This window comes from Manis javanica, chromosome 1 (genome assembly GCF_040802235.1).
Source record: "Manis javanica isolate MJ-LG chromosome 1, MJ_LKY, whole genome shotgun sequence".
Classification (NCBI taxonomy): Eukaryota; Metazoa; Chordata; class Mammalia; order Pholidota; family Manidae; genus Manis; species Manis javanica.
The window spans coordinates 79126156-79153708 of record NC_133156.1 but is presented as its reverse complement, the minus strand read 5'-3'; the positions used below and the strand labels follow the sequence as shown (position 1 = coordinate 79153708).

General features: G+C 34.6%; 1 long non-coding RNA gene across 1 annotated transcript in view; it reads left to right on the top strand.

Annotated features, from left to right (window-relative positions):
* Window positions 1–27553, top strand: part of LOC140848414 (uncharacterized) — a 350146-nt gene that overhangs the window by 278702 nt on the left and 43891 nt on the right. Inside the window, exon 4 of the long non-coding RNA XR_012129248.1 lies at window positions 9426–9574. This is a non-coding gene — a long non-coding RNA (uncharacterized lncRNA). The remainder of the gene's footprint in view (window positions 1–9425; window positions 9575–27553) is intronic.

Below are 27553 nucleotides of genomic sequence, written 5' to 3'. Positions count from 1 at the left end.
CATATATCTTTTAAAATCAGGAATCTTGTTTTCTTCAGGTAAATTCCTAGGAGTGGAATTCCTGGGTCAAATGGTACTTCTATTTTTAGTTTTTTGAGGAACCTTCAGATTGCTTTCCACAATTGCTGAACTAATTTACATTCTTATGAACAGTGTAGGAGGATTCCCCTTTGTCTGTATCCTCAACAGCATTTGTTGTTCTTTGTCTTTTGAATGTCAGTCATCTTCACTGGTGTGAGGTGATATCTCACTGTGTTTTTAATTTGCTTTTCCCTGATGATAAGTGATGTAGAGCATCTTTCCCTGTGCCTGTTGGCCTTTGTATTTCTTCTTTGGAGAAGTGTCTGTTCAGATCCTCTTCCCATTTTTTAGTCAGATTATTTGTTTTCTGGGTGTTGAGGCATGTGGCTATTTATATATTTTGGATGTCAACCCCTTGTCAGATAAGTCATATACATATATATTCTCCCATGCTGTAGGATGCCTTTTTGTTCTGCTGATGGTGTCCTTTGCAGTACAGAAGCTTTTCAGTTTGATGTAGTCCCATATGTTCATTCTTGCTTTTGTTTCCCTTGCCCAAGGACATGTATTCAAGAAAAAAATTACTAATGTTTATATTCAAGAAATGTTTTGCCTATGTTTCCTTCTATGAGTTTTATAGCTTCATGACTTACATTCAGGTCTTTATCCATTTTGAGTTTACTTTTGTGTATGAGTTAGACAATAATCCAATTTCATTTTCTTACATCTAGCTCTCCAGTTTTTCCAACACTATTTGTTGAAGAGGCTGTCTTTTCCTCATTGTATATCCATGGCTCCTTTATTATATATTGATTGGCCACATATATGTGGGCTTATATCTGGGCTTTCTATTCTGTTCCATTGATCTATGGGTTTGTTCTTGTGCCAGTACAAAATTGTTTTGATTACTGTGGCTTTGTAGTAGAGCTTGAAGTTAGGGAGTGTAATCCCCCAGCTTTGTTCTTCCTTCTCAGGGTTGCTTTGGCTATTAAGGGTCTTTTGTGGTTCCATATGAATTTTAGAACCACTTGTTCTAGTTTGTTGAAGAATGCTGTTGGTATTTATGATAGGGATTGCATTAAATCTGTAGGTTGCTTTAGGCAGGATGGCCATTTTGTCAATACTAATTCTTCCTATCCATAAGCACAGGATAGATTTCCATTTATTGGTGTTTTCTTTAATTTCTCTCATGGATGTCTTGTAGCTTTCAGGGTATAGGTCTTTCAACTCCTTGGTTAGGTTTATTCCTATGTATTTTGTTCTTTTTGATGAAATTGTAAATGAAGTTGTTTTCCTGGGTTTTTTTTTCCAGTTAGTTCATTGTTAGCATATAGGAATGAAATAGATTTCTGTGCATTAATTTTATATCCTGCAACTTTGCTGAATTCAGTTATTCAAGTAGTTTTTTGGTGGCTTCTTTAGGGTTTTTTATGTATACTATGATGTCATCTGCAAACTGTGACAGTTTAACATCTCCCTTACCAATCTGGATGCCTTTTATTTTTTTGTGTTGTCTTATTGCCATGGCTAGGACCTCCAGTACTATGTAAAATAAAAGTTGGGAGATGGGGATCCTAGTCTTGTTCCTGATCTTAGAGGAAAAGCATTTATATTTTTGCTGTGATATTGGCATTGGGTTTGTTATATATGGCTTTTATTATGTAGAGCTATGTACCTCAATACCCATTTTGTTGAGATTTTTTATCATGCATGGATGTTGAATTTTGTTGAATGCTTTTTTAGTATCTATGGAAATGATCATATGATTTTTGTCCTTCTTTTTGCTGATGTGGTGGATGATGTTAATGGATTTTTGAATATTTTACTGTCCTTGCATCTCTGGAATAAATCCCACTTGGTTATGATAGATGATCTTTTTGATGTATTTTTGATTTTGGTTTGCTAATATTCTGTCGACTATTTTTGCATGTGTGTTTGTCAGGGATATTGGTCTGTAGTTTTCTTTTTTTGTGGTGTCTTTGCCTGATTTTGGTATTAGAGTAATGCTGGCCTCATAGAATGAGTTTGGAAGTATTCTCTATTCTTTTACTCTTTGGAAAACTTTAAGGGGTATGGGTATTGTATCTTCTCTAAATGTTTGATAACATTCAGTGGTGAAGCCATCTTGTCCAGGTGTTTTGTTCTTAAGTAGTTTTTAATTACCAGTTCAATTTTGTTATTGGTAATTGGTCTGTTCAGATTTTGTTTCTTCCTTGGTCAGTCTTGGAAGGTTGTTTTTTTCTAGAAAGTTGTCCATTCCTTCTAGGTTATCCAATATATTAGCATATACTTTTTCATAGTATTCTCTAATAATTCTTTGTATTTCTGTGGTGTCCATAGTGATTTTTCCTTTCTCATTTCTGATTCTGTTTGTGTGTGTACACTCTCTTTTTTTTCTTGATAAGTCTGGATAGGAGTTTATTTTATTTTCTCAAAGAACCAGCTTCTGGTTTCATTGATTCTTTCTGTTGTTTTATTCTTCTCAATTTTATTTATTTCTACTCTGATCTGTATTATGTCCCTCCTTCTACTGACTTGAGGCCCTATTTATTCTTCTTTTTCTAGTTTCATTAATTGTGAGTTTAGACTGTTCATCTGGGATTGTTCTTTTTTTGAGTTAAGCCTGTATTGCTATGCATTTTCCTCTTCGAAGTGCCTCAATGTACCCCACAGGTTTTGGGCTATTGAGTTGTTATTTTCATTTGTCTCCATATATTGCTTGATCTCTGTTTTAATTTGGTCATTGATCCACTGATTATTTATGAGCATATTCTCCATGTGTTTGTGGGCTTTTTTGTTTCCTCTGTATAATTTATTTCTAGTTTCATACCTTTGTGGTCTAAGAAGCTTGTTGGTACAATTTCAATCTTTTTGAATTTACTGTGGCTCCTTTTGTGGCCTAGTATGTGATCTATTCTGGAAATGTTCCATGTACACTTGAGGAGAATGTGTTTTCTGCTGCATTTGGGTGGAGTGTTTTGTAGGTGTCTGTTAGGTCCATCTGTTATAATATGCCTCTATGTCCTTATTTTCTTTCTGGTTGATCTGTCCTTTGGAGTGAGTGGTATTTTGAAGTCTCCTAAAATGAATGCATGGCATTCTATTTCCCCCTTTAATTCTGTTAGTATTTGTTACAAATATTTAAGTGACCCTATATTGGGTGCACAGATATTTATAATGGTTATGTCCTCTTGTTAAACTGATCCATTTATCATTATATAATGTCCTTCTTTGTTGTTACTTTCTTTGTTTTGAAGTCTATTTTGTCTGATACAGGCACTGCTACTCCTGCTTTTTTCTCATTATTTTCAGGGAATAACTTCTTCCATCCTTTCACTTTTAGTCTGTGTATGTCTTTGAGTTTGATGTGAGTTTTTTGTAGGCAGCATAAAGATGGGTTTTGTTTTTTTAGCCATTCTGTAACTCTATGTTTTGAGTGATACATTCAGTCCCTTTACATTTAGAGTGATTATCAATAGATACGTACTTATTGCCACTGTAGGTTTTAGATTTGTGGTTACCAAAGTTTCAAGGGCAGCAAACTTACTATCTGAAAGTCTGTCTTAACTAATTTATTATGCTATTTCAAACACAATCTAAAGGTTATTTTTCTCCCCCTTCTTCTTCCTCCTCCACTGTTCATATATTGGGTGTCATATTCTGTACTCTGTGTATCCCTTGACTAACTTTGTAAGTAGTTGATTTAATTTCACATTTGCTTAGTAATTCATTGGTCTACTTCCTTTACTGTGGTTTTATTTTCTCTGGTGACAACTATTTAGCTTTAGGAGCACTTCCATCCAGACCAGTCCTTTTAAAATAATACTGTAGAGAAAATTTGTGGATAGTGAATTCCTTCAACTTTTGCTTATCTGGAAATGGTTTAATCTCTCCTTCAAATTTAAATGATAATCTTACCAGGTAGAGTATTCTTGGTTTGAGGTCCTTCTGTTTCATTGCATTAAATGTATCATGCCATTCCCTTTGTGGCCTCTAAGGTTTATGCTGAGAAGTCTGCTGGTAGGCTGATGGTGTTACCTTTATAAGTGATCATTTTTTCTCTTTCTGCTGCTTTTAATACTCTCTCCTTGTCCTTGAACATTGCCATTTTATTTATTATATGCTTTTGGATATTCTTCCTAGGGTCCCTTGTGTTGGGAGATCTGTGCAGTTCCATGACCTTAGAGACTATTTCCTTTCCCAGATTAGGGTAGTTTTCAGCAATTATTTTCTCAAAGAGACTTTTTATCACTTTTTCTTTCTTTTCTTCTTGGATTTGTTGCACATTTCTCTTACTATTCTTTCATTCTTAGAGATTTTTTTTACTCTGTATCTTTGCTTCTTTGTTTTCCTGTTCTCTAATTTCTATTTCATTTACCTTCTCCTCTACCCATCTTACCTGCTTTTAAACACCTCCATTGTTTGTTTCAATTCAGATACTATATTTTTAAACATTTCTATCTCTTTCTTGACACCCTCCCTGACATCCTGTACTTTTTTCTGCAGCTCTGTGAGTGTGTTTATCATTTTTTAAAAAAATATTTATCAAGAAGATTGGGGTTTCAGTTTCACTAAGCCCTGTTCTTGGAGTTTATCTTGAATTTTTGTCTGGAGAAAATTTCTCTGTCTTTTCATTGTTTTTAGTGTTTCTAATGGTATAATAGATTTGTGTAGGAGGTGCCCTCTAGTGCTCAGATGCTCTACTCTCTGGAGCTGCCCAGTATCTGTAGCTATGGCAGAGGTCGCAGTTGAGTGGAACCGGTGCCTGCCAGGAGCTAAAAGCTCTTCCCTGCTTCCTGGCTTTACTGCCTCCACTGCCAAGTGCATGGGCCAAGTGTACAAGTAGGTTCCTCTGTGCTATGCCCCTGTAGCTGCCAGTGGCAGGGCCACTCTCCAGCTGGCCTGGTGTGATGGCGGGGACAGCAGGTCAGCAGGATCAGTGCTTGCCAGGAGGAAGGAGCAGCAGGCTTCTTACTACACGTTGGGGCCTTGGGGTGGTGTTGCCTTCCAGGTAGATGGAGTGCCTGCAGCTCCGGAGAATTCCCAGTCTGCTGGGCTAGTGTGCTAGGATGATTTTGTCCACCTTCCCTTTCTCCTAAGCAGCAAGTTCTGTGCAATCTTTGCCCCTTTAGCAACATTTTGCTGCTAGGAAATCTTTTAAACTGCCTGCCTTTCTTTTGTCCCAGGGGAGCCGGTTGCACGTACCTGTTCTTCACAAGCAGCTGTAATCTCAGTCTTTCCCAGTGTTCCACTAGTCTTTGCTTTCCAACCCCACTAATGTCCAGAGCACTGTGTAATGTGAGTTTGTGCTCCTGGAGCAGAACTCCATGGCTGGGTGTTCAGCAGTCCTGGGCTTCTACTCCCTCCCAACTGTTTTTCTTCCTCCTGCCTGTGGGCTGGAGTCAGGGGAAGGCTTTGGTCCCACTAGATCATAACTTTGCTACTTTACCCTTTTCTGTGAGATCTTCTCTTTTGCTCAGATGTAGGCAGTCTGTTCTGCAGTTCTCTGGTCACTCTTTTAGGATTAGTTGTATTTGCTGTGTTTTCATGTTCTATGTAGTTTTGGGACATGCTGCTTCTCATGCTGCTGTCTTTCTCCCATCTTCACTTCTGGGTGTTCTTAATAGTCAGTGTGTAATTTGTTCTATTACTTTTCTCTGCTGCAGTCATGTGGTCTTTGGGAGAATGAAGACTTAGTTATCCTAGCCTCTCTGTAAGTGCAGTGTGCAACTGAGCCCTCAGCTGATTCTTGCTGGATTTACAGTCAGTGAGAAATGAACTTCTGTTGTATTAAACCACTGATACTTGGATTTGCTTTTTCTCTAAAACAATATAGATTGTTTTGACTGATCTGAGTGGTGCAACTTCCAGGAAAAAAAAGATGAAGAGGTGAGAAGAATCAAGAAAATTGTCAAAAAACTAAGGGCAAAATATTTCCTAGAATGGGTGGACTTTAATTTCCACACTGAAATTCCCTGGAGTGTGGAGTAAAGAGACTATCCTAAAAGCTCTGGGAGTGGGCAGTACAAAAGGATCAGAGACAAAGAATTAGGAATCAGACCAGATTTAGACTTCTCAGTGTCAACTTGGAAGCTAGAAGACACTGAAGCAAATTCGACATTCTGTAAAGAGAATTTACAATCTGGTTTTGTATCCCAGGAAATATTTCAGTTTAGTATTAGAGTCTAAAAATAAAGACACTTTAAAAGAGGGAAGGCCTCAAAAAATACATCTCTCATTTACCCCTTCAATATATACTCCTTCAATATATACTGCACTAAAATAATCTCGAAGGATGACGTAGTATGGCTGAGTAGCCCACAGTATTGTCCCTCCTTCTCTCTTAGTAACACAACTGCTAAAATAAAGACTTCCCTGTTTTCTTGCAGGTAGGTGTAGCCTGCGCTTAAGTTTTACTGATGGGATTTAAACAGAGGTAGTGTTCAAGCTCCAGGAAGTGTTTTGAAAGGGAATGCATTTGCCCTTCCTTTTTCTTCTCTGTTGTATATATGTAGAGACAGAAGCTCTGGAAGCTATCCTTTTTCATGACATAGCATCCTTGAAGATGGAAAGCAAGCATGGCAAAGCATGCAATTTGAGGGTTGCTCTACCACAGTGCTCATGGTTAGTAAACGTCTTTCATTTGATCCCTTGTATTGAGTTTCTCTTTCTCTCAGAGACAAAGGAAATCCTAACTCAAAGGAAGAGATTCTGGGAAAGGGGATTGGACACAATGAGACAGAGGAAATCCCCAGGACCAATAAAGAAGGAAAATCTTAGGTTTTGAGAAGATGAGGTTTTAAAAGGACTATATCTTACTTTTTATTATAAAAAGACAAAGCGTAATATCTAAAATGGAACCATTGAGATACTGCAATGTAAACATGTTGTTTAGGAGTATGCATTAAAATATCAAGAGAAAACATTTGAGAAAGCCAGAGTGAGTTGCCTCTGGGGAGTAGGAAGCAAAGGTGGAAATGGTGAAAATGGATGGTACAGAGGAATGCTATTGTCTATTATAAGTTTGCCAAGGCAAGCTATTAGATAAATGAAACTGTAAATGTGTTCCTTTTTTACTTACCATATTTATAGTGATAAATATTATATATGATTTTTAAAAGGAAAAAGTGTATTTAAACCTGTAATTTGCATTTTCTACTGCCTGTGAATGTGGATGGTAAGGAAGTTCTATTGTTTGTGCTAGTTGACTTACCAGAAGGTGATTTAAAGAAATGGCATTCTTAAATTGAGAGACAAAGGTCAAAGACAAGCAATGCCTTAGCTGTTAAAACATATATCATGAGTCACAAATCCTTAGCAGCGTACAGTGGCAGTCCATGGGGAGTGAGGAGTGCCTTTAGTTTGTATCTGTGACTTATTGCTATGACATGACACTATTACATTTTGGTTTTTAGCATTTTTAAAGAGGAAGTAATAGTTATGAGAGATGAAGAACTCAGAATTAAGTACTGTAGTTATACACAGAAGGGTAATTTGGTTTTGATGTATTGGCCTGAGCCTGTTAACTAATAATACCAAATTTTAAGTAGCATCTCACCAGTATGAAGAAGAGGTAGCATCATTATTAATGTCTAAACTGTAGTGTGTTTCACACAGGATTATGGTAAAGGTCAGGCCATGTTTCTCTGAATTAAAAGCTATTCTGAGCTATTGCATTCCTAATCAACTCAGACCTAAAGGTGCATAGCTCACTTATAATGAGGCACAATGAATTTAAATAAACTGCAAGATACTGTATAGTGATTTATATGTGCGCTGTGGTATCCTTTTAACTCATTAGCAGTGAATGATGTTATGTGTTTGCAACTGTTTTTTGCTGTATAACTATTTTTTAATCACAATATTTCTTAGTAAAAGTGCCTTATGCTCCCATTTTCTTCCTGTATGTGTAAAGCAAAAGGCAATGGGTGCCACTGGCATGTACCCAAACATGAGTCACAGCACAAAGAGACTGGCACATATCCACTGAAATAAATTTTATAAATTAGCAATTTGTAACTGTGCTCACATGTTTATGGTTTCACAGTATAGAACTGCCATGGGAATTGAGAACAAAAATTGAAGGTTAAATGTAAGTTTCTGAATTACTGTTCAGATTTATCCTTGTGGGGAATTAAAAAAAATCTTTGAACACATTTGAACATTTATTAAGAAACAAACCAAAAAACCAAAATTTAGCCAGCAGCTATTCTGCTTAATAATTCAAAAGAGGTTTATTTACTGTCTTCCATTCTCTTATGTACACTCCATAATTTTTGTAAATAACATTTCCCAATGGCTTACTCATACAGCAAGCTTACATAAACTATGGGGTTTTAACTTCATTTAATAAAATCCTTTTATTTTCTTTATTTCTAGATTAAGAGAAAGTCTTATGTGTATATGATCAAACATTTAAACATAAAAACATTTAATCAGTGATAGCATTGATCAAATACTCTTTATGAATGGCTCAATTATATCTACTTTTTGTGGTGGTCAAAGGAGACTGGTTATGTAACATCCTGAGAAATCTGCTTCTCCTAATAAGAAACCTATGCGGCTATTTTATTTAAGTTATACTCTTCACATTTGAAATGGATTCACTACTGCAGAAATTGAGTTAATTTTAACCAAGTTTTTGTCTTGAGACAAGATTTCTTTCTTGGCCTCAACTGTGTTTTAGTTTGATTATCAATTACATATCCTTCCCATTCTTTTCTTTGGTGAATTTTTACCTAATGTACACTTGTCCTTATACTTACTAATTCCAGAGTAATGGCGTAGATGTTGCTAATTACTCCTCAGTATCTATTCTCCTTTCTTGCCTGTTAGTAATAGGACTGAAGTTTTACCCAGGTTAATGGCCACCCAGTTACAAACTATATTTCTCAGTCTCCTTTGAAGCTATACTATGGGCTGATTTGTATCCTCTCAAAATTCATTTGTTGATGTTCTAACCCCCAGTACCTCAGAAAGTGACTGTATTTGGAGACTGGGCTTTTAAAGAAGTAATTAAAGTCATTAACATGGGCCCTAATAAAAAGAGGAGACTAGAACACAGACATATACAGAGGGAAGACCCTGGGAGGTGCAGGAAGAAGGTGGCTATCAACAAGCCCTGGAGAGAGGCCTTAGAAGAAACCAACCTGGTGACACCCTGATCTCAGACTTGTAGACTCCAGAATTGTGAGGATAATAAATTTCTATAGTTTAAGTTGCCTAGTCAGTGTTACTTTATTATGGCAGCCCTATCAAATTAACATAAAGGGAGTGGCCATGGGATTGAGTTTGGATTACTGGAGTATAAGCAGAAGTGATGTGTACAGTCTCTAGGTCACTTACTTAAAAGTCAGTGTGGAATAAATATGCTGATTTGTTTCTTTTTCCTTTTCACACACTAGAAAGCAGCTGTGGTAGAGACTTCACTTTGAGCAACACTTGGGACATGATGGAGCAGCAAGATGGAAGGAACGTGGCCCCCAAATGACCTTGTGGAGAAGAACTGGCCAGCCAACCACCCATCCAGCTCTACTCACACCCAAACTGTTATGTAAGAGATAAGTGAACTTTTATCTTGTTTATGCCACTGAATTTTCTTGGTCTCTGTTACCATAGTTTAGCCTTTAACAAATAAAACATATGGAGTAAGTACCTGGCATAGGACCTCTATTTCCATTTTAATTTTTCATCTGTATTCTCTCTATAATATGTAATTACAGTTATATCTATCTAATAAACTATAAACATTTATAATTTAAATTATAAAGTGATAATATCTATATACATTCTGATTGTATGTTACATAGTAACATAATTATTATTTGCATTATAATTCCATTCCCATTACAGGTCCAGATGTAAAAGACATGAAGTATCCTTATCTTTGCTTTTCTTCTTTGTGATCAGGCAGTCTTTATGAACTACAGTTGAACTCACTTTCATTCTTTAGGAAGATCATCTGAGGGATCAAATATATCACATAGTCATCATTGTAAATCAGGAAGGTGGTATCCACCGTAGCCTACCCCCGGTTTCTATCTGAGCACTTCTCTGAGGTTGTTCTGATTATGTCCTATTATTGTTATTACTACTATTATTATTATTACTATTAATATTTCACCAAACTATGAATCTTGAGAATATGGCCTTATTTTTCACAGGTTTATTGATTTTTTTACATGTTCATTTCTAATCATGCTATGTGATCTCTTTTCTTTTATAGTCATCAATGACCATGGTATGTGAATTTGGTGGAAATAATAGCCACCCCTTCTATCTCCTACTAGCTTCTAGGCATTCTAGATGGTTCTATTAATTTTGAAGAACTTTAATCAGTATGCAAAACTTGCTTCTTATTGTTTTGCAACAAGGACTACTAGCTTTTCCTAACCTATTTAATATTGCTGCTCTTTGTAATCTGTTATTTGTTGAATGTTTTAATACTCAAAGCCTAAGATTTGCATCAAAGGGAAAGGTGATGCACCCTGAATAAAGTGATGCATCAAATGCCGGTAGTAGCTGCTTGGAACTTCTTTCTGTGTGATTTATAGAAAACAGCTTACTAGCAAAGCAACTTCACAAACATAGGTTCAACTAGAGTACTATTGGGAATTAAAAGATGGATGTTTGCTTGTTCTCTCAAAAAAAGATAAGTTTAGTTCGACTGAATGGTGATAATTCTATCTCCCTACTCCTGTATTAAGTGATTAACCCACTGGAAGTCTGTGATCCGCTTTGAAGTCCCTAGCTTCAAAAGACTCCCCACATGAGACCTATTTACAGAAACCTGAGTTCCTCTAAATAGAAAAAAAAATCTGCATTTACTGAATTTTTTTTCAGTTGATGAAATGTCTTTGAGAATCAATAGGATTTTGAGATTACCATAATTTCTTCCCTGATGCACTAGTGGGAGGCTAGAGCTTGAAGGCCCTGGCAAACAGGGCTCTGTTCCATGGAAATCAGGCAGCAAAGCCCACTGTAAATCACTTTTAGGGTTTTTTGAGGTTCTTTCCTTGTTCTGCCATGAGTTTCAACTCTCATTCTAGGAAACAATGAATTGAGATTAGAAAGGGGTCTTAACATGCTGAAATTAATTCTATTCTTTGTATTTTGAACAGGAGGTGCAAATTATTTCCTTTTTTTTAAACTATCTGACCCTGGAGAGTATACATTATTTGATAATTACACATTTAATTAAGTAATTGGGAATAGTTTTCAATGGAGAGGGACAAATAAAATACTCTTGGCTTGAGTGACCACTTTAAGGTCAGTTTCTTACTCTCCATTAATTTTATTGAAAATATTTCATTTCAAATGAGAGTTGAAATCCTCCTAGTCCTAAAACATCTCATAAGTAAAAAGCAATGAAAAAAAAGTAATACAGTAAGAAGGAAAAAGCTGAGACCGAAATGCAAGCAAACATTTAGCAGAAACACAAGAAGTTTGAACTTCTAATATTGTGTGTATATTTACACTGTTAAGTAACATCAGTACATACTTCATGCTGAGTATTTTACTATATGGAGATAAAATTTTGTGATAGCTTTACATATGGGTTTTCTGGATTCAATAATCTAAGGGGGCATTTCTTTTATAATGAATTATTCAGGTATGTTGTAGTTGAAACTTTTCAAAGTCTACTAGACTCCTCAAATACTTGGGAGAAAAGTTCATTTATTTGGTCAGCAAATATTTATTAAGCAAGTACCTCATTCTGACTGAGATGGCCTTAATATTTCCCCTCAGCTTGACTAGACTTTAGACAGCTTCTTCCTGAGTATAGGTTGCTGACATCCCTTTTCATAGAGCATTTACTTTAGAAAATTTTAAATTATAAATTCTTTTTCTACCCTTTGATATGTAAGTCTTCTCCTAGCCTATTGCCAGTTTTACAACCCAGGATTGTCTTTTTCAAGGACCTGGCAGTCATCTCTTTGACATACAATTATCGAGAAAGGTAGCATGCCTATCTTCCTGTCTGTGTGGGAGGCTAGGAGACTGATTTCAGTAGGTGTCACTTAGCAGACACAATGGCCTAATCACTTTAACCACCATCCTCCATAACATCTTCCAGTACTTTTCCACTAGCTTCCTCCATTGTTTAAAATCTCTCCTATGTTTTGTTTTAACAGAGTTGAGTTGAGTCTCTCTTCTTTATTGCAATAGTCTTGAAAAAGGTCTTCCTTCCCTATTTACCTTGTTCAGTATGATTTTTCTTTGACAGTTCCAAATCCCCTGTGTTGGTGAAGAATATAAGATGTGATTGGGATATGTGGTGTTCTTGTACTCAAAGACCTCAAAAGACCTTACAAATTGTTAAGGTTTAAAAAATTTCTTAACTGTCAAGGTGACTTCAAAGAACATTTCAAATGCATTTGTAGATTTTTATTTATTTCACACTTGAATTTATCTATAAACTTGGGCATTTTAGAGGTCCTCAAGACTGATGATGCTTATCTGAAAGTCTCTGGATCAGAAACCATCCCAAATTTATACTCAAAGCAAGTTTTACATGGAGGCTGAATACTAGTGTTATTTGAAGGGTTAACAATGGGGCATTTTACTTAGAAATAACTTCACCAGGGTTACTGGAAAATTGAAATGCCATGTCACATTGTATTCACAATTGCTTTTCCTCTCATTTTCTTTTCATATATTAAAAAGAAATTGATAATATCTTCATATGAAATAATCATCATATAGTTCTCCTTTGCAACATGAGAGAGCCACGGTACCATAGGAATTTGGAGAGATGGGTTAAAGAGGAGTAGAGGGAGGAGAACACTGAGGCTGCAGTTCTTGGGAGATTTCTGTAGAACTAGTAAGTGTTGTGAGGTTAATTCACATAAAATGGATTCTCATGGAAATCAAATGCATTAACATTATTTGTAAAAATAGAGAATGGCTGAGAAAAAATTTGGTTGATTGATTGATGGTCAGAATGAAAGCTTCTGAAAGTACATGCTTCAATATGCAATTTATCTTGCTTTTTTCTTAGGTATACCTAGTCTTCATATCTTTTGGAACAAATGATTTTGGCTTTTCCTAATACAATTTCTGGCATTTCCTTTTCTAATCCTCCCCTTTTTCTCCCTTGATCTCTATCCAACTTTTCTTCCAAAAGTGAAATTATTTTCGGTGTGTGCATATGTACATTTTTTTCCCCACCTGTATTGAGGTATAATTAACAAATAAATTTGTAATATATTTAAAATGAGCATGATGATTTGATATATGTACACTTTATGAAAGAATTCCCATAATCTACTAAATTAATACATCTATCACCGCACGTATTTACTTTTCTTGTGTGTGAGAATACTAAGTTCTAGCAAATTTCTGATATACAATACAGTATTATAAACTGTAACCACCATGTTACACATTATATTCCCAGACCTTATTCATCTCATAACTGAAAATTTGTACCCTTCAACCAACTTCTCTCCTTTTTCCCATTCTTCAGGCCTTGGCAATCATTATTCTACTGTCTGTTCCTAGGAGTTCAACTTTTTTTTTTAAGTCTATGTGTAAGTGATACCATATAGTATTTGTCTTTCTCTGACTTATTTCACACAGCATAATATTGTCTAGTTTTACCCATGTTGTCTCAAATGGCAGGATTTCCTTCTTTATAAAGGTTGAATAATATTCCTGTGTATGTGTATGACATTTTGTATCACCATGTGTAGATATACCACATTTTCCTTATCCATTCATCCATTGATAAACACTTAGGTTGTTTCTGTACCTTAGCTCTTATGAATAATGCTGCAGTGAACATGGGACTACAGATCTCTCTTCAAAATACTTATTTCCTTTCCTTTGGATATATACCCAGAAGAAGGATTGTTGGATCATATGGTAGTTCTATTTTTAATTTCTTGAGAAAACTCCATACTGTCCAGAAGTGCACTATTTTTAAAGTAATGTAAATATGTGTGATCTGAAAAATCCCATCTGATAAGAACTTTAGCCTAAGAAGGTATTTCCATGTGCTGCATGTCAATCTAGAATGCTCCACCTACAGGCCTTCATATGGCTACCTTTTTTTTTTTTGGTCATTCATTTCTCACATTGCCTCTTTTTGTGAGGTTTTTCCTAGTCATCAGAGATAAAATAGCTGACTTTCAACACTCTGCCACTATCACAGATAGTTCTGTCCCACCAGTCTATTTTGTATTCTTCATAGCATTTATTATTACCTAGAATTATTCATTCTTTAATTTATTTACTTCTTTATTAGCTGTTTCCCCCATTAGTAAATAAGCTCCATAAAATAATGGATATTGGCTGCATTGTTCAGTGTTTTCACTGCAGTCCCTAAATTATGCCTGATGCATAGTGCACTCTCAATAATGAAGTAAACTTCATATTAAATTCATTTATTGCATTAAATATATTAACTCATCTCTCTCCCACTTTGCTATGAATTAATTCACCATTATTTGGATTCTGTATTTTACATTTCCACTAAAAAATTGTTCTTCTTTTTCCAATTAAATCTTCTAAATTTCTGGTTGAGGAATAAATATTTACTTGCTATTGTGTGTATTTTCCATTTTGTATTTGTGACCTAGATCATTGGGAAAATATATGAAAACTGGAGTGTGTCTTATTATGAGCAATTTATTTAAAAAATATGAAGGTTATATAAGGAACAAGGCTTTATCAAAACCTAATTTGTGGAATGGAAGGAGTCGACAAGTTCCATCACCATCTCATATATGCAATATAAAAAGATTAGCCCCCATGAGAGGTCCTTCAAAGACGTACTTTCTGGTTTTGTTTACTACAATCACAGGCATTCTCTTTGCTTTGTTCTGTAGGTTGCTTAATATATCATTTGGTTCTACATGTTTCTTCCTCCTGATATTTCTTTTATACTGTCAGATTCTGCCATGTCCATTCAAATCTAAAATTGTCTGAAACTATCTAAGTCACAACAAATCTGCTGTGTGAATAAAATCTTTATGGAGAGCTGTGAGGTTTCCAAGGCACATGCATAATAGAAATTCAATATCACTTCATTTGAGTACAGGCAGAACTACCAATAGCTGCATCTCGCAGAGACCCACAAATTGTGCTATGAAAAGGATGGTTGTGACAGAATGCCAGCCCTGTGTGCGGGCAGGAGCCCGGCAGTGTGTTCCACAGTCAGCTGTGTGAATCACCGTTGGTGGCAGTGACAGGAGAGTGGCACCCCCAGAGTCACAATGGTGTTAGGGGTTTCTAATCTCAACCAATTCTGATTTTTAATAGCATATTCCTCTTAGTGTAAACATTAAATTCAAACAGGGCAATGACAATCTGCACAAGCTGCTTTACACTGGAGAATTTGGCATTCACATCTTCAAGTTTAGTGCCAACAAAGCAGTTAGCAAAAAAAAAAAAAGCTTATAAATACAAAGTTTAATATATTGTCTATTTTGTGCTTTAAATATGAATAAGAAGCAATTCTCTAGGTCAAAAAGGAAGGAAGAATGTCTTATATGTTTGTGAGTACGTGCATAGAAAGGAAGAGAGTGCAAGTTGGATTAGAACAAATATTAAGAAATTCATGGTCTCCTTTCTCCTTTAGAGAATTTTGTTGTAAAAAATGTTGCTCAAAATAAGGAGGGAGAAAGTTAAACTTAACAAGGGTTAAAGTAATTTTAGGGACTATTTTAAACTAATTCATAATTACCTTTACCTTACGCAGGTTCTGACCTCTAAGAATATGAATTACATAAAATTAAATTTACTAAATTATGTTTCCAACAGTATTTTCCATTTTGGGGGATATTTGTTCAGTTGGCATTTTTAGCTAATACCTACACTATCAAAATAATTTAGCACCTAGAATCTAAGTTTAATATTATAGCTAACAAGTTACATATGAAAACATAATGGACTAGTAGTATGTTTTGGTTGGCTCACATATCATTTTCTAAAGAGTTAACTGAACAACTAAAATATACCTTATACAATTTATAAACATTAAAATCAAATTAAAGCTCAGGAATCTAGTCATTATAATTATTGATTTTAATTTAGCATGAAAACGTGTTTATATAATTTTGGTAACTAGAACGTTGGATGACTCTCACACAATTATTTTTTTTTTATAACTTCTATAAGGAAAACAACTTATAATAATATATGCTTACAAAGCAGCAATTGATTAGAATCTTTGTGAAGTTAAATATAGATCAACTTTATCTACTGATTACTTTGAAACAGTCACTGATTCTTGGGGTCTGAGTCACAGAGTCAAGATGATTTTAGACAGGAATGCATGCAATATAGAGATGGCATTTTTTTCCTGATTGATGTAGCAATAATGTTTGTGATGACCCAGATAGTAACGACTAACACTTATTGAACACCTACAATGTTTCAAGTATGGGAAGTGATATTGTGTGGTGGTTAAGGCTGTTATTTCTTGGTCAGAAGCTGCCTTCAAATCCTGCTTCTGTTATTCACTAGTTGTGGGGATATAGGAAAGTGATTTTTGCTTTAGTTACCTTTTTGTAAAACAGAGACAATAATAGTTCATACTTTACTATATTATTGTGACAAAAACTAAATGAATTAAAAATTAAACCCCATGGACTAGTGCTTGGTAAATACTCAATAATATAGTAACTAAATATAGTAAATAAACTATATTTAGTAATATAATATAGTATTATTATATTATATATAATATTATTATATTATACAAAAACTAAATATAGTAAATACTCAATAAATTTTGGTTAGTATCACTTGATAGTTTGGATATTTTTTCATGACTTTTCCTAATAGTTCTGGGAGGAAAGACTTACTATCATTATTTTTTAGATAAGGCAACTGAGATTAAGAGATTTTTAGGCAAGTTTCCCCAAGTCATGTAGTCAGTAATAGAGTTATAAACTCCCCAAACCATGCTCTTTCCACTAGGGTACAGTGTCTCCAAAGGTACTGGTAGAATGAATTATTTATTAAATTACTAGAGAAATAATGTTAACAACAGCCATGATGTAATAGATGTGGGTGTCCAACAAGTATATTAATTCTCACATCAACAATAATAATATTAGTATTAATCTATTTTACATATCTAGAAAATGAAACATTGAGGAAATCCCGACTTGCTCAGTGTCACAGCTAATAAGTAGCACACGTTTTAAGTTCCTCTTCAATATCACCATGTGTCCCCAAGTAAAGTTCACATTTGCTCAGAGATGGGTCAGCATGTTGGGTCTCCACCTATTTGCCCAGCACAGATGTTCTCTTTTGCTCAACTACCTCTCCACAAGGCTACAGCAGCAACTTCCTGGTCTCTGGATCCCATACGGAGCCGGCTGCTGTCCCAGAACTGCTCTCATGGTATATCCGACAACTTCCCTGCTCCTTGCTGCAATGAGGTGCTCATGACAGCCTTTATCCATTGATGATTGCCTTGGAAGTGGCCTGTGGTGGAACTGGCAGAACTCTTTCTATTTTTCTCACTAATGGCACTATTAAGGGGTTCCACCAATGCTACTGTGCGCTCACAGTGTATTGCAGTTTTCCAGTTTTCACTTCAGCCTTCTTTTGCCTAAGATCTAATCATGCATTGAGGGATTTCATTGTCAGCAGCTACTACATTGTACTCAGACTACCTCTCATCTGGGTTGACCGAGGATATGTTGCTGAGTTAGGGTAATCATTCCTGGCATCTTAATGCTCTTCTCCACTCATCCCTAGTTTATAAGACATGCTTAAATATAGCTGGATGCTCAAGGGGACGTACTTTAAATTCTTTCCCAGTATTCTTCTCTGTATACTTGTAAATGGAATTTTGCCAGTTCATCAAATATACTGAAGCATCCCAAAAGCTGCCAGTAGAAGGCAGTGACTCAAGCTGAGAACTCCACTACCCATATATATAAAGAATTTATGGTAATGTTATTTTAGAATGCTTTATTTCCTGACTGTGTCAAATAACAGATGAAACTATACATTCTTCATATCAGTACTTCTGTACTATGTTCCAAATTAGTAAATTTATGGTACTAATATACAAGCCAAAATGTAATATGGAAACATAGATCCATTATTATATTAATGCATATAACAGATATTATATAGTATATATTAATATATATTAATATACTTGGGAGAATGGTTATAGTTTTAGATATTTTATGTTAGAGCATGTGTTCTTATTAAACAATTAGGCACGTGTATATATAATCAACATATATACACACACATAAACATATATAGTCAATCTCCCAAAATTTATTTTTATTTTTCCTCTCTTATGGCACAAGGTTATCCTATCGCTTATATTTTCATACTACTGATGTCAACTTTTCTTCCTGAGAGTAGAGAGTGGACAATATATTTTTGTTTGTTCAGTAGCCCTTCTTCTGGCCAAAGGACTCATTTCTTTCTTTTGGTGGAAATAACCGATTCCAAATGGTTTAGATGAGTAGACCCCAGCCCCTGGCTACAGACCTGCATGTCACTCGGACCTGCCAGTGCATATATACTCACTCCTCTGGCTACTGCTTTGCTTGGTTCAGGACTTGGTATGTGACATAAACTGTGACAGTCAAACCTCTAGGATTTTTGCTTGAGCTGTTTAGAGTACTAGTAAGTCCAGCAGAGCCACTGTCAATCATTTTTTTTGGCCATCATCTAAGAAGACCTTCTTGAGAATACAGCCAATGGGAAAAAATGCCAAGCAGGCAGGGTAGGGAGGAATAAGCCTTGAGGACGCTGACTGTTAGATAGGGGACTTTTTTGTTATGTAAATAGATACTTTCTCTTTTTCTGTTTGAGCCAGTTGAGTTGGATATAATTTTATCTGCAAACAAGAGTCCTAAGAGGGAAGAATAGTTTTGGAATTTTAAATAAGCTTTACTAATAATGTACACTTAAAAGACGAATTTGAATTTCCAAATGAAACGTTAGCCCTGATATTTTACCTTAAATTTTTTATCTGAAACTTTTGCTGTAATATTACTCATACAAATGATAGATTTTTAATTAAATGTAATAAAAATTCATCGATAGTCTTTTTTTGTTTCTCTTTCTCACACTTGCTCTCCCTCTCTGTTCTCATACATCAGATTTAGAGAATAAAGAAGGTTGACCACCTTGAATAAAAAAGGCTATCTTATACCTTTCATTTTTATAATGTTAGATTTTCAACAAGCTATCCACTCAGGCAAACCGCACCCCCCGCCTCCCACCCCCCAAAAAAACTTGTGGAAATACTATTTTCTTTACTCTGTCATTTTCAATTTTATTATTATTTTTTCTTTTTTTATAAAATTGGACTGCTGCCTAATTGTCCAATAAGGCATTATTTTGCCAAAGCCCTGTACATGGTAGCCCCAAGTCTCAAGTTAGTCTTAGCTCTTAACACAAAGTTTATTGCTCACAGCTTAGGTCTGCCTTTTGCAGACTCAGGAACTTAGAAATAGACTGAACTGTTAAATAACCTGTGACACTTGAACTATTTGAACACACAATTTGACATTCAAGTGTTTCAAAAGCTTCCCAATTGTGATACTGTGCTTTTTATTTGTATTGTGTCCTTTGAAAATATTTTATTCAGAATTGTCTGTTTTTGACTCTCTGTTAAGACAGTAAATATTTATAAACTCACCAAGTCACCCCTGCTGAAAAAAATTATTCCATGCTTTCTCTTGTGAATGAAGATATTTAATCGAAAAAGTTGCATGTAGGTGCACCCCACTTTTAAAACATAAAAATTAATTTGTAATGTGTTGTTTAAACTCCAAATGAAATTCCTTACAGATTTACTGTAATGGAAAGTTTTTTGAAGGAATAAATGTTTTATAATACTCTGCTTTATTTATTTTTCTCTATCCATGCACAACAATTTTATGTTCTTGTGAAAAATAATAGATTAAAAGGGAAGTTTTGTTCTATTTAATATTCAAAAGGAATTACTTGTATGTTGATTGTGAATCAGGAATTTTTCTAAGCATTGTATTAGAGGACTCATAGTGTGGATGAGGATATAGAGAAATATACATTAGTGACAGTGTCCATGATATGTCTGTGTATATGCAGAAAAGAAATTATAATATCATTTTCCAAGATACTTAAAATGTAGTTTGGAAAGAACACGTACAAACAGTAAATGATAAAAGCAGTATTACAGAGTAAATTATAAATTCTATTCTATAGTGTTGGCAATATTATAGAAAATCAGAGAAAAGAGGTATCACTTTCAGTTGAGGAGTGAAATTTGGATATGTGGTTAGCAAGTGGCAGAGTATTCCAAATTGGAATACTTGGAGCAAAGGTATATTAAAAACCTCAGAAGTGTGGGAACTCTGGAAGGGATACTTAAGGGAGAGTGGTACATAAAACAATTAACAACTAAAATGAAAAGTATGTACCTGACTGGTACATAAAATAATTAGCAACTAAAATGTTTCTGAGATGAGTAGTTGTAGAATGAGACTGGTATTTCAAAAAAATCTATCTGGTGATAGCAATATAAATAGGAGTAGAAAGGAATTGCCTGGAAATAAGATGTTTGTTTTCTTGAAAGCTATAATAGGCATATTAAGGGATTTTAACAAGAAGTAAGACAAGGTAATATTAAAAGAATACAGGGAATTAATGGTGGAATCATTATTATAATGCTGAGGTTCATATGATGTTTCTGGCTAAATGTGAAAGAAAAATAGTAGAAATTACAACACAAAGTCATGTCCAATATGACCAAGTTTAGAGTATTAGAGAACTGTGGCTGTGAAGATATGGCTAGAGTTAGCTTCATACCTTTCAAACTTCCACAACTACCCAATATACTTGTATGTTTAGGAACTCCCGATCTACTGGGTCATTTCTCTCAATGGGATGCTGTGGTACAGATGGCTAGGTGACAGTGCTGTAATAAACAGGACATCATTTAGACAATAGAAAAAGATGTCAGATGGTTTATATAAGAAGAATTATATAGTTGGTCTATTTTATTATTTAAAGAATTATATTCTCAGAAACATCAAGGTAAGAGGATTATTACTATTTCCTTGATGATAGTAGAAGTATGATATGCCAATTATTTGTATATTTATAAATAAATGAAATGTTAATGAATCATGAAATATACAGTTCTTAGAGCTCTGTAACTGGAAAATATTTTTTAGCTTACTGTGCATTATTTACCTTTTATTTATGTATAACATGATGACCATATAATTGTTAAGGGAGAGTTGTTTCATTTTGAGACATGAAAGAGTTAAATCCTTAAAAACACTCTGGGTTGGAATTGCATAGATATTCTGATCACAGAGAATACTTTCCAACAAAACTTGGGGAATTCCTCTTGGGGCCTTTTTACACCCAAAGCAAAATTATTTTTCTCATTTGAATTTTTTTCTAATCTTTTTTTTAACTCTTGAAAAACTTATCTAATGACTTTAATTTAAAAATGGTGACTTCCTATTGGTTTTTACTGACAATGTCAGTTTTAGCATAGTTCTTGGTTTCTTAAGAGAAGACAAAGGTTAATGAATCCTGAAAGAACCAAGTAAATGAGTTTTGCTAATTTTTGAGCAAGTAGAGTTTTTGAACTGTAGAATATATATACATATATATATATATATATATATATATATATATATCATGTGTGAGTGTGTGTCCTTGAAAGGCCACATGTGTCTGGAGCTACTCCTTATAATGAAGCAAGCAAAGCTGTGTGGGGTGTGCAAATAAACTAACTTTCCATTTCTGTGACTCATGCATGCATATGTTTATTTCAAAGTGTGATTATTTGAATTTTAATTCACACATTGAAGATTTTTTCTTTTAAAAATATGTAATAAAATCCAGGCCAAGAAAAATCTACTTCTACATTCTTAAGGTTTGCAATATCAAATGCCCTCCAAAATGTTGGAAAGTATTAAATACTCTGGGTAAATGTCACCTTTGACTTTGGATTAGGTTATCAATTATTACATTAAAACTATTACATATTTACCTACTATAGGGTATGCTGTTTGTAAATAATTGAAATCAAGTCTTGATTTGCAATGTGAGTCTTAAATTTTTTAGCTAGCTCTGATTCGATTATGAACATAAATTAGTCTCTGCCATTACCCTGGCTTCCACTAAGCAAGTCACAGGTGAAGGAGCATCAGAAGGGCCCTGGCCGCGGAGTAGGATTGTGGTGGAGGGGCAGTGGAGGAGAAAAGAGACTTTTTTCCCAAATCGACACAGATTCAAGCACAAGTTGAATTGCGAGGACTGAGGAAGATTATTTGACGAGAAATGGTCAGTTGCAGTGCTCAACACTGTAAAGCATTTCCCTCACACAGCCTTATTTACGGACAATTGTGAATTCCTGCAATGGGCCCAGCTTTGTTCTAGGTATTTGGTAAACCATGGTGGACAAAGTTGACAAAGGAGGGCTTAAGTAAGTCTCACTGAAGGGGGTCAAATGTAACCAGATGTTTTAATTCAAACAGGGACAGGATAAGTCATCTTCATCACTTTTGTAGTATGATGTCACCGATTGTTACTCCTTCCAACAACCATATGAGACAGGGGTACTGACCCCAATATACAGATGAGAAAAAAGCCCAGAAAATTTAAGTCCATTGCCAAGTCATGTAATTAGTAAGTGATAGACTTGGATTTATGCCTATCAGTTAGATTAAAAAAGCTAATATCCTTTCCACCAGTATATATGCCTCTAGAAGTTTCTTGAATATTATGAGCATATGTAGTTCAGCAAAACCACTGGGAACATGGAATGTGGAGGGGCAATCTTTTTGTGACACTGGGTTTTGTCACTTAGATCTGTGGGCTTAGACTGGTTATTTTAAATTGTCAGACTGAATGATCTAATCATATATCTGTCTCATCAGATTATTGTGAGCATAAAAATAATAAATAGAACATATTTAGTACAATGACTGAGACATAGTAAGTAGTAAAATATGCTACCTCTTATTATCATGATCATTATTATTATTTATGATATTTTATTATTCTTTCCTGATGAGGAAAGCTATTTGCCCTTTTAAAATTTATAACTAGAATGAAGGACCATGGCTTGAAAGGGCAAGAAAGAATATAAGTATAGACTTAAAGATATAACATTTGGGAGATGCAAAGTATATAAAAGCTGTACTGTCTGTTTCAAAATTATTTTAAAAATTTTACAGAACTGTCACCACATACATGGATTATTTTGGTTTTTCCAATATTAAATGTTTAAATTAGATGTATAACTTCTATTATTGAATTCTTTTCATGTGAGAAAAAACAAGTACATTTAATGATGGCATCATTAAAAATACAACATAACTAAAAGCATAAAAGAGGTATTTATAATAATTTGTGCCACATACATTCCTTTTCTAAGTTTTAAGAAATACCATGTTACAATTTCATATTAACCTTGCAATTATACACAAGCTATACAATTAAATACTAACTTGAAATTAGCTATTATAAACTGTCCTGCATATATAGTAACTCCTAAAGTATGTAATGTATTTGCAGTAATATCTACTATATTGTGTGTTGGTTTTCTGCTGTTCAGCAAAGGGATAGAGTGGGGAAATAATTTCACACTGCATATAATGCATCTGATATGAAGGAAACTTGAAAATTATTTAGTTACAGATTTCTCTGACCAGGCTTGCAAAGTAGCATATATTATGTTAATGGGCAAACATTTGAAAATGAATTTGAATATTAAATGCACTAAGTTTAGTTCTGACATGAAGAAAGGCATAGTTGATACATAATTTACAAACAGGTTCTTGTTAACTCTTTCGTTACTATGGTTCACAGTCATGCTTTGTGCTTAAAGATTGTTTAGTCTTATAATCTTTTCATCCCTGAAAATTCCATAATACTGAAATCTAAATTAGAGTATACAAATGAAGTTCTATTATAGTAGTAGATTTTTACTATATTCTATGTTTAGTTGTGCTGCATGTTCAGTGAAAAATAGTTGCTTATTCATTGGAAGTTTTAAGTAGAAAAGAAATGAGCAACATCAATCACTGTATTAATGGCATACTATATTTTCTAGCTTTCATTTGTAAAGTAACACATTCATGTTGGCCTATATTGGAATGTATGCTACAAAGTCACCCTTACATATTCCACCAAAATATCTTGTTTTCAAGTCTAAGCGGAGGTCACAAGTTTACTACTATTGGATTCATAGTGTTTAAACATACAGAAAATGAATAGTTAAGAGAAACCTTCCCACCAAAACATATTTTTATTGAAAGAGCAAAGCATTACAGTACACGTATGTTTTAGGTCATTTATTTTGTTTTTGCTCTGGGTCATTTTACAAAAGCACTTCTGCTCTCTAGCGTTAAAATGAGAGTCACTCCACTCCCCAGATATTACCCAGCAGCACTTGGGGGCTCTTAATGATTAATACCATCACCGTCCAGCCACAAACCTTTCTGCTGCAGATAATGCCAGGCAGCAAGTGCGCTTGACACTTTTAATGTATAATTAAGTAGGAAAAGTCAGCACTCAGTATGCAAATTTTTCAAAATGATAAATGATGCCATACAGCAGTAGGGATTGATTTGGTGTAAATGAAACTAATTAAGGAAATGTCAAACATAATTAATAAAACAGGTTTAAGCTGCAAAACATTGTCAATTGAATGAATGAGGAGGCATTGGCTCCCATTGTTTCTGCTTTATTTAGGGCTTGTGTTTAGCTTGTACTCTGTTCCTAAATGCACTTTCGCTACCTCACACCCTCAACCACCAATTCCCAGAGAGGGGGAAAATAAATTTGCTTGTCTCTTCATTGACTGCAGAAATTAATTGCAGAAATCTTGTCCCATCCAAGTGTTACATTCACTCACAGGACATTAACATAACTAATTTGAAAGAGCCCAAATGACTGCATAATAGAGCACTGTCAGTATGCCTGACAGTCTTTGGTCATACCAAATTAGCTGGTTTTCTAATTGAAATTTTTTTCCTTGAACTCTTTTTATAATTTTTTCCTCGGCTATTCATTTTTGATAAGAACAAGGTTTTATAATTTACAAAAGAGTGCTTGACCTATAATTACTAGGAGGAAATTAGGGGAGGCAGAAAAGTCAGATTTAGTCCTGGTAATGATGCTAGAGACCTTGCTCCCTCTAGGGAGCCTGAAGAATAATGGAATCTTCTATTTTTACAGGCGACCTGTGCACTGGCGCTGACTCTAACTGTGAATCCACTTTACTTTGCAGATCACTTGCTTAACACTAAAAGTGCCAGCAGAATGGCAGGTCATTACTCCAAATGTCATTCAAACCAGTGCCATTTCCACATGCCCTTCCCACTCAAAGAGTGAATGGAAGAACCTCTGCCAGTCCTTTTACGGAGCCCTTGTAAATCTCCTATGTAGTTTTATGCAACTTAATTTATGAGCCATTTGGGTATATAAAGGTGGGAGGCACTGAGGGGTTTGTCAAGAGTAGAAAATTTAAAGAATGCTAAAATGATTAATTTGGAAAGGAGTCCGAAGGATTTTTTATTTTAAAATCACGTCACCTGCACACTATAGATGTAATCTTATCATACCTGATGTGGTTTTCAAAGGTCTGCTAATACTCTATCTTCAATTTAGAGATCTTTTCTCAAAAGAACAGTTTTTCTTTGGAATATGTCCTAAAATGGAATAAGAATGAAATCAATCCATTCTCTTTACACTTTAAGTTATGAGTTATATACTCAATATGGTATTTCAGATTAATTGGGGAGGGGGTTTATAAGGAATTGAAGGCATAGATTGCACAAGAAGGCAGATGGGATATATACACAATCTTCTTAATCCATGAAGTTTCTGCTGAGTAGCTGGGTGGAAGTGTGAGCACAGAGGCATGATTTTATTTGTTTAGGTCATGCTTCTATAAAACCTTCTGTTTTTATGGCTCCTTCTTTTCTTTGGTTCTAGTAATACAAATGCAGTTTATTTATATCCTGTATGAGATTGTGAAGATTCTTGACTGAACTTTCTAAGTCGTTTGGGGCTTGTTTCTAGATGCTGCCCCAAATTGTCTCTGGTTATTGAATACTACACACATAGTTATTTATTAATTTTATAGCATTGATTGCTTTGCTTTTGGGCCCTCTTGTAATATCTTCTGTATTGTGTGCAACTGCAAGGAAAGATGGGTTGTCATTTTCTACTTCACCTTTAAGTGTAAAGGGTATGGGATAAATCAGTAGGGTTCAAAATAAATCATTGTTGCTTCTTCTCAGGACACAAGTACCTCAGCTTTATTTTATCCAACATGTACATCAATAATTTTGAAAGACTTTTTCTGATGCAAACTTCATATGATTTAATTCAAATTCCACCATTACAAGTATGAATTAAGAATTTATTGGTTTCATCAAACTGAACAGTCTGGGGTTAGTTTTCCAGAAGAACAATCTTTAGACATAGTTCAATAAGGTGGCTTACATAGTATCATCAAGACCAGGTATTTCTCTCTCTTTCTTATTCTTCTCATCTCTTGGCTCTTTTTTTTCACTGTGTTGATTTTATCTCCATATCATTGATCCCAGTAGTTCTATGATTAAGATGACATCAATCATAACAGTTTAGTGCAATGAGAAACAGTTGTTTTCTAGACACTTAAGAAATGTTCTAGGATTAGCCCTGATTGAAATATCAAAAGTGATGTACTCATCCTTGAATCCATTACTAGTACCAGGCTTTTGAAGACTTGTCTTTGAAGGTCCAGTCTTAAACTTATACTTACCGTAAAATATCCCCATCCAAAACCAAATGAACTGAGAGTGGGGGAGAGAGATTCCTCAAGTGAATCATGGTGTTTTTATTAAAAGAAAAAAAACTGAGAAAACATTGGCAAGAGCAATAAATATGCACTCCGGAAGTATACAGTATAGTTTCTAACAGCAGAACATATATTCAATATGGATGTTACTATTCACTATTAGATGTTACTAACTTAAAAAGGGAAAATTTAAGTTTTCTGAGTGAAAAGATTATTTTATGCTTATGATTAATTCCTTTAATAGAGCATATAAATAAAACAATGTTAATATTTTGGTTAACACTTTTGTATTAAGTGAACAAAGGATGATGTGGCTTTTTTAGACTTTTTGTCTCAAAATAATTTTAGATTTATAGAAAAGTTCCAGAAATAGTGCTGAGAATTCGCTTTACCCTTCACAAATCTCCCCCAAAAGTTAACAACTAAACTTAACTATGGTATATTTAGAAAAATTAAGAAATTACATTGGCATAATGATATTAACTATAGACTTGATGTGGTTTTTACCATTTCCCCCTGGTTTTCCATTCCCTGTAGCTAATGCAGGACATTATGTTGCATTTAGTCATCATGTCTCCATAGCCCCATCCATTCTGTGATAGTCCCTGAGTCTTGTATTTCATGACCTTGACACTTTTAAAGAGCACTGGTCAGTATTTGATAGCCATTTGGGTCTATCTGATGTTTTCTTATGATTAGATTGAGGTTATGCATTATTGAAAAATATACCACGAGGAGATGTGCTCT